This window comes from Netta rufina (assembly GCF_964035555.1).
Source record: "Netta rufina genome assembly, chromosome: 6".
In the NCBI taxonomy this organism is placed as follows: Eukaryota; Metazoa; Chordata; class Aves; order Anseriformes; family Anatidae; genus Netta; species Netta rufina.
Genome location: NC_140129.1, coordinates 40,087,838 through 40,095,821, shown reverse-complemented (window position 1 = coordinate 40,095,821; position 7,984 = coordinate 40,087,838).

The following is a 7,984-nucleotide window of genomic DNA, read 5'->3' as shown; positions in this document are numbered from 1 at the left end:
TAAAGACTTAAACATCTGATTTTCATTGGGGAAATATATGCTATGCTTTTCACCTACCCTATATGCTCTAGCTGCTGAAATATCCGATAGAAAGTCTTAGAGATGCAACACTGTGAGTGCTTTGTTTAGGCACTGACTATTTTAAAATGCTAAAATAAATGAAATCATGCTTACGGCAGATTGAAATTAAAGTAGACAAGTCTCAGAGGTCTCCCTGTTTCATTCACAAAATTGAGGAGACAGGCTTTTGAAAGTCACATTTACCCTGGGCAATAATCTATTCCGGATATTTTACTGAAACTTGTACCAGGTTTGTGCAGACACAGTCCCACACAGACTTGAGGAGGGGCTTAATGGATCAAGCTGTTTGTACAGTACCTGATCTATGTCTGTGTATCACTGTATTACGTCTGTCAGTTTTGCTAATTATTTTGCAAGTCTTTTTTTTTTTTTTTTTTTTCCCCAGTATGTTTTCAGATTAGATGTTTGGTGTGGGAAGCTATATAATTGATGATAGATTTGATTGTCCGACATCATATTCACAAAAGCTTATCCGAATTGTTTTTCTGGGTTAATCTGAACGTCCTCTAGAATGTTCCAGTTTTAAACACATCTGATTAGGTTTTATGAAAATAGCATAGCTAGGATGATTGCATGAGCAAGTCTAATTATGGTATAATTATCAATCCTCCTGTTAATTAAAATGCCATAAAGAAAGCTAAGTACACATATTTATTTATTTATTTATTTTGATGCCCTAGAACACCTAATAAGAGCAAAAAGTAAACTCAATATTTTTGAAACTGTGTACATTTAAAACTGATGAAGGCTCTGTAGGTTGTATTCATCTAAATATAAGGTATTTCAAATCTCTAATAACATAATGGCATCCTTGGATGAAGAAACAAATTGTAAAACATACCTCTGTGATGGTAATTGTAAGCAAATGAAGGATCTTGCTGCTGATTTCCATTTTTCTTTGCAGACTATGACTCCTCCCACCTCCGCGATGTGTGTGAAGAGATGTTTCTCCATATCCCCTGCAGAAATGCTCTGAACATTGCCTTACTCCTGATCTAGTCTTGCCTGAGGTAAAAGCTCAAGGTCTTCTCCTTAACAAGAAGCAGTATCACACTGCAAACAGTGTTTTATATACTCCAGCCTGATACTACACTTTCATATTTTAGGGGCTTGGCTGGGAAAGAAATTGAACCTTTGGATGTTTTTCTGTCTTGCATTTCCTAGATTCAATGACTGACAAATTAATTTCAAATCTGCCTTGATGATCAGAAGTGCAAATCTTATAAAACCTTGAGTTTTGGATCCAGACTCTGACACTATTCAAATCCTCAGCTAACAGCAGGGTGCTCAGAGAATTCAGCCAGCAGCATGCTCCAGTTTAGAATTTCCTGCAAGTTCATGGCTGAGTTTCGTGAAGACCGCTCTGCCACTGACATCTTCTCCTGGCAATGTGACAGAAAATAAATTGAATAATTTTATGGTCAGGTGTTACAGGCTCCATAATGCCATACATATTATAGTCACATTGTGTTCTAGCTTTGGAAAATGCTTCACAGAAAATGGTTGTAATAGGTGGTTAACATCGCTCAGTACTCAGAGCAGGGCCTGAGGCCTCTGCAACTGATTCCTTTGGAAAAGTTGGCCTACAAGGCATCAGACCTCTTGCTGTAGGTCTAGGCTCACAACACCCAGCCATTTCAAGTCTCCCTTTCTGCAGTCTGCTTGGCAAAATGGGAGGAGTTTATCCCATGTGAACTGAAGGAAATTTGGCAGTCTCATCTTCTGGCGACTGGTACGGCTATGAGGGCTGCCTCATCAATTCCTGTCAAGCTGCCCTGGCTTAGTGGAGGTGCATGAGGGTGCACAGCATCAGCAGCTGGGACATGGCTCTGGTTATGCTCGCTGGGTACTGGGAACTACTGCCACGAGAGCAACAAGCTCAGCTGAACAAACTTAGCATTGGTGAGTGGGCTTGGCCAGCCAGCACCTGGGGGTGTGGTGCTGTGACTATCGTATCTGGCTTAGTCTGTTAGAGAAAAATACAGCACAGTGACTTTGCTTGTAAGTCACTTTGAAGACTTTCTTTTCTGAAGCAGCATGTCATTGGTTTTGAGCTCACTGAAGCCCTTTCTTCTTAGACAACACCATGGATGTCTGTAAAGAATTGCATAGGGACAAGAGCAAGCATTCATATGAGTCTTGCTAATTGAGTGGCTCGAGATGCTGCTGGTTATACAAAGACATGCAAATATCAACCTTACAAAACTCATCATAACTTGCCTGCCAGTTGTAGGGCATGCAAGAATGTTGGAATCCTGCTGAGCATGGTCACTTTTCTTTAGAGTGGTTGTGCTTTAGAGTGGATAGTTTGTCTTTTCTCGACAGGAGACCAGAAGTCTACTGATGCACTGTTCCTTTTAGCCAGAGGAAAAGGATGCTGCCCAAGAAGAGCTGGAAAGAATGTAAGTTAATCATAAAAAGCATTTGCACTTTAAAAATAAGAAAGCAGGTATCTCAGCTTTAGTGAAAAAGAAAGCCAGTGTGGTTTATCATTTACAAGCTCAGGTATGAATCAGTATGGAGAACCCATTGGCTGTAAATCATATTTAATTATCTGATTACTGTTTTGGGGTGTAAATACAAGACAGTTGATGGATCGAGAAGAAATTTCAGACCAGACAAGTCCTTTCATTAACCTGGAATGTGGACATTTTTAAAGTGGGAAGATCATAGTTATCCTGAAATTAAATTATGCTGTGGCCTTGCTTCTTTTTTTTTGCCAAATTGGGCAATGGAAAGAGCATACATTTTCTGATATTCTGAGTGTAGAAAAAGGGGCATACATTGAAAGGTTTAGTCTCCAAGTGCTTTGGTTAACAATGAGTTCTCTTTAAGAGGTCACTTACTGCATGAGGAAAATAGTAGTTTGTGTTGTTTCTCAACAGTTCTTCAGTCCTGCATGTAAAATTGTAATCATAGCTCGGTGGGTGGAGTGGAGCACACAGAAGCTGGCTGTGCTTAGTATTTTATGCGCTATTTATTTGTCAAGATACAATTTATTTTCTTTTGGTTTAAAGTGTGATATATTAGGAACATATAAGCACAATGGTAGGGAAAATTTGGGGTAGGAAGACAGTCAAAAAATAGGAAATGAAGAACATATGGCTTTGATGAGGGAATTCCTGGCTTCAAGGACTGATATGTGGATGCTAGAAAGCCATGACATCTGCCTGGTGAGAGCTGATTCTGTCTCTACGAGAAAACAGAAATGGGAAAAGCAGTGAGCCGTCTGTGTTTGTATATTCTTTGTTTGCTGCCTGTGTTTAGAAAGGTTCTTTATAAATGAAAATTGGCAGTTTGAATGAATCAGCCTTGATTTGAAGCCTGCAGTTGTTGCTCAAAACCGACACAACTAGGCTGGTTCCAATGGAAAGAGAGTTTTCTAGAAGTATGTGAATGCTATCTGTATGCAGTAGTCCCTGAACGCTAGCCTTGGTGTTATACTGGAACAAATAGTACTTTAAGGCTTATGCACAATCCCTCTTCCTCTTTTTATCTGCTTGAAAATGAGGTATTTGCTGATCCTTATGCAGAAACAGGAAGCTGTATTCCAATGCTCTTTACAGCTGCTGTGGAGATAAGCTTTTTCTGTCTGGAAAGATGAAGAATGGGTATGTTTTCCATGCAGTTCAAAAGAACCCACATTTTGTTTTGCCATGTACTCCTCAAACTGCATGTCCCTTTCCTACTCCTTAGATTGTAACTGGCACATTGAATTAGTGAAGATGCATGTTTATTGATCATGCTGTGCTAACCGTATCCTTTTCTATAATATTTCAGCTCCTATGGGGAAAGGCATGGCCAAATTTTGATTTAGCTTAAAACAAATAATCACTGCTGCGTATTTTTGTCATATTAAAAACAGGTTATTAATTGTACCTGTAAAAATATTCAGAACACACGGACTACTTTGCTTTAAAAACAAAACAAACAAACAAACAAAAACAACAACAACAAAAAAAAAAAAACAACAAAGACAAAATAATTTTTTGACAGTCTTTTTATATACACCAGTACAGAAACAGTAGATTTAGTTTGGTTTCTTCCCTTAATTTGACTTTGTCCCACAGGAGATAATTTTATGTAACCAAGTCCAGAAGTTCACAGCCCACTTGACACAACCCTTTATTTTCAATCCCTGTGCTATTTATTAATCAGAGGAAAAACACTTGAAAATATAGTCTGATGATCAAACTAAAATAAGAAGAGGAGAAAAATGCATTGAGAAAATAAATATCCCAACATAAAATTTGTAAAACACACGTGCCTTAGGAGCTAGACAGATCTCCTTCCATAGAGGGATTTGGGTTGTGTTTATATTACATTTTTTCATAAAGACGATAAGTATGATTGCTGCTTTGATATTTTCTTAAAAAAACAACCAAACAAAAAACCAACAACAAAAAGCTTTGTGAGTGGTAATTATGAAAATAAAGCAAGAAAATGAGAAAGTGATTTATATCAAACTTAAAGATACTTATCATAATGACCACTACATACTGGGAATTTCAATAATTATTCTTAATCTGCTTAATGACTAAATTTAATGTGTCCTACATAAAAAGATAAATCTCAGTAAGAATCTCAGAAGATTTGTTTTCATTCTCTTGATGTTTTTAAGCTTTCATGATCTCTAGTAACTCTGTATTTCACGTTAGGTCATTAACCTAAGCTCTAGCAAACTCATTTTCTTTATCATCTTCCCTCCTGAAGGTTAATGACAGAATGCACAAAGGTGTTGATGAGACACACAGACTTAACTACATAGTCTTCAGACAAAAGAGGCCTATTTTAATGGATTTTCTTAATGTAATGTAGTAGCACATGATTAAAACAGATGTAAAAATGTTTAATCCATATGATTAAAGCAGCACACCTCAGGACCTAGAGTAACAATCTAGGAAAAGAATATATATAAGAGGAACTCATGTTAATTTGCACTAAGCTGCTTTGGATGACCACAAATCAAAGCTCTGCTGTGAGCTTTTTTATTTTTTATTTTTTTTAAACTGTCCATGTAAAACATGAATGGCTGTCACATTACAGTAACAACCTGGGAACATCACTAATAAGCTTGCTAATAGTCATAATCAATAAAGGCTAACTATGATCATGCTCACCATGCAAGCATGCGATGTAATTTTGACCATGCTGGCAACGGTCCCATCTGCAGATAAATGCTTTAAGATGTTATGGATCCCTGGTGCTGTTTTTAGAACTCTGCTAAATTGCTGTGCGTTTTGTTGTTTAGTGGCTGAAGGTGAGTTGCATGGCTCTCTTCTACATTCCCTTAGCATGGCAGTAAATAATTACCCAAGCAGAGATGAAGAGAGGTTGTCCTGTGGACCAGTATGAGGAGCATGTCAAATATGCTCAGGCCCTGCTTGCTGCTGTCTTTTTGGCAGCAGCTAGAAGGAGCCTGGGGAAGGAATGTGCCTTTTGTCTGGAGCAAGGCACTGGGCTTTAGTAGTAGCAGTGATGCCTGCAGAAAGGGTGCTCAGCTTCACTTGGTCTCTGCTTAAAAGTGTGAGTTGAAGAAATATTAGAAATATTAGGTCTAGGGAGTCTAAATTCTTTGGTGGGGAAATACCTATGTCTATATTACCTTTGAGGAGTTGTTCACGAGCTTGAGGAATGGAAAGCTCATGGTTGATATTAAACTTGTGCACCTTATGTGGTAGTTCAACACAACTGTACTCATGTTCATACTTCCTGTAATTGCAGTTTTCCTGAAGCATAAATGATTAGGTGCTGCTGATTTAAACCTATAAATGTCTAAAGCAAAAAATGAGATTACCAGGGACTGAACTCAGAACCAATGATTTAATTTGTAACAAACAACAAGCTTTTTTTTTTTTTTTTTTTTTTTTTTTTTTTTTTTTTTTTTAGAATTTGAATAATTTATTTAAAAAATCAGATCACTTCAGGGACAAAAGGGAGATGGATTTAGTTTAGAAAAAAAGATTTCCATGGTCATCAGCTGAAATTGGCAAGTTTCAAATTACTAACAGAATCACACAGGAATATAACTTTTTACTTGAACTCTCTAATCTCCAAATTATTAATAATAATATAACCTGGTTTGACTCAGTGAAACATCAAATTCTTTTAAATGCACATTGGGCAGTCTAATGTAGAAATATGGTTGACTCCGGATGACTTGTTAAATTCACCCAGCCATCATCAACTTTTTCACAAGGTTATGAACGTTTAATCAGGAAGTACACTGAATAAACAGACAAGAAGACTGCTTCTGTAGAATGTAGAATGAGCTATGAAATGTAGAATGAACTATCCAAGCAGCAGAAGACTTAATAAATGAGACATTGTACACATAAAAACAAAAAACAAACAAAAAAACTTAAAACTTTTTAGAAATTAGCTTATGTAGCTAACATATTTTTCAAGACAACGTCATGATTGCTACCCATGAATGCCACACTCGCCAAAAAAATAAAAAAGAAAAAAAAAAAAGTTTTATTCTACACATAAATGGCAGTCAGTTTTTCCATTCTCAAATCCCAGCAACCTGAAGCTACTTGTGTCTGAAAAAAAGGCACAGAAAAAAATATTACTATTCCTGTCAGCAATCTCCATGAATCTCAGAAGGTGTAATACGTTCTCTTAGTTACCTCAGATCATCTTTAAAATTACCTGCTTTTCCTTTTTTCCCCCATGATCTCTGTAATAGAGACCACATTACAATGTAAAAGTTTGAGTACCTAATTTTAGTACAGTTGGCCTAACCAAGTTCTAATTCTTAATTTGTTGAATTAGTGCTACAGGGTATAACACAGCACAACTGCTGCACAACTGCAACATAACAGTTTCTCCTCTTAGCGTGTTTATAGTCCTGTAGATCTTAGACTTTTGGAAGTCTTCCCATGCCTAGTGCCACCGTATTTGTGCCGGCATTCAGCTTGATCACAGCCTGCAGAGGACAAGGTTTGCTCAGAAGGCAGGCAGGCACAGCATTGGCTCAATGCTGGTTATTTTCAAGCTCTGCTTTGCCAAAAAGGGCCATTTACTTGTTGATGAAGACTAGTGTCTTTTTAAATCTGAATGGTGGAAAGGCGCCTCCCCAGGTGCTGATCAGTTCGAAGTAACATTGCTCACAGCAGCAGTGCAGCCGTGCTTCAATAATCATCCAGTTCCAAGGACTGATGGAGTAAAAGAAGTGGTGAAGCCAGAAATGAAGCCTTTCCTCATAGAAGATACAAATTAACAGCTATGAGGTATCTATGTATAAATGATTTTGTGGCAAACCTTTATAAGGGTTACATGTTTCTTGCCGTGGTCTCTGTGTGCCTCTCCCAGTCATCATGGGCTGGGTGTTGGTAAAGAGCATTTCCCCTGGCCCTGGCCAGCCCCTCCTGGCACCAGCCTCCTGTCACTTTGTACCGCCGTGTAAAGCTTCCTCGAGGTTCTCTGCCCTGTGCTACCTATGAGAGATGTCGGGTCTCCAGTGTTCTCAGGATGACAGCTTTCTTTCTCATCCCTTTATTTATTATTGTTCACAGCTGCCCTAATTTACCCATGGCCACAAACCCAGGTTTTTGCTTTTTTTTTAAATTAAATTGATGTTCACGTTGTCACCTTTTATTAGTCTTATGAAAACTCAAACACAAAATGTACAAATGAGTACTGTCATTGGATGTCTTCTCTTCAACTAAACAAGTGTCTGTCAGCACTGATAGTCTGAGGACCTTTTTTTTTTTTTTCTTTTTCTAGAATGTTTACGGTCTTCCCTTCAGGCAAACATTTTTTTTGCCTAGCTCATCTCTGCTCCTGTCAGGGTCATCCATGTCTCTCTTCTTTGGCTACCCCGTAAAGTAATGTAGGTATGGCAAATAAATGTTTCATTTCACTTGGCAGTTCACATGTACTCATTAGGTTGTTCTGA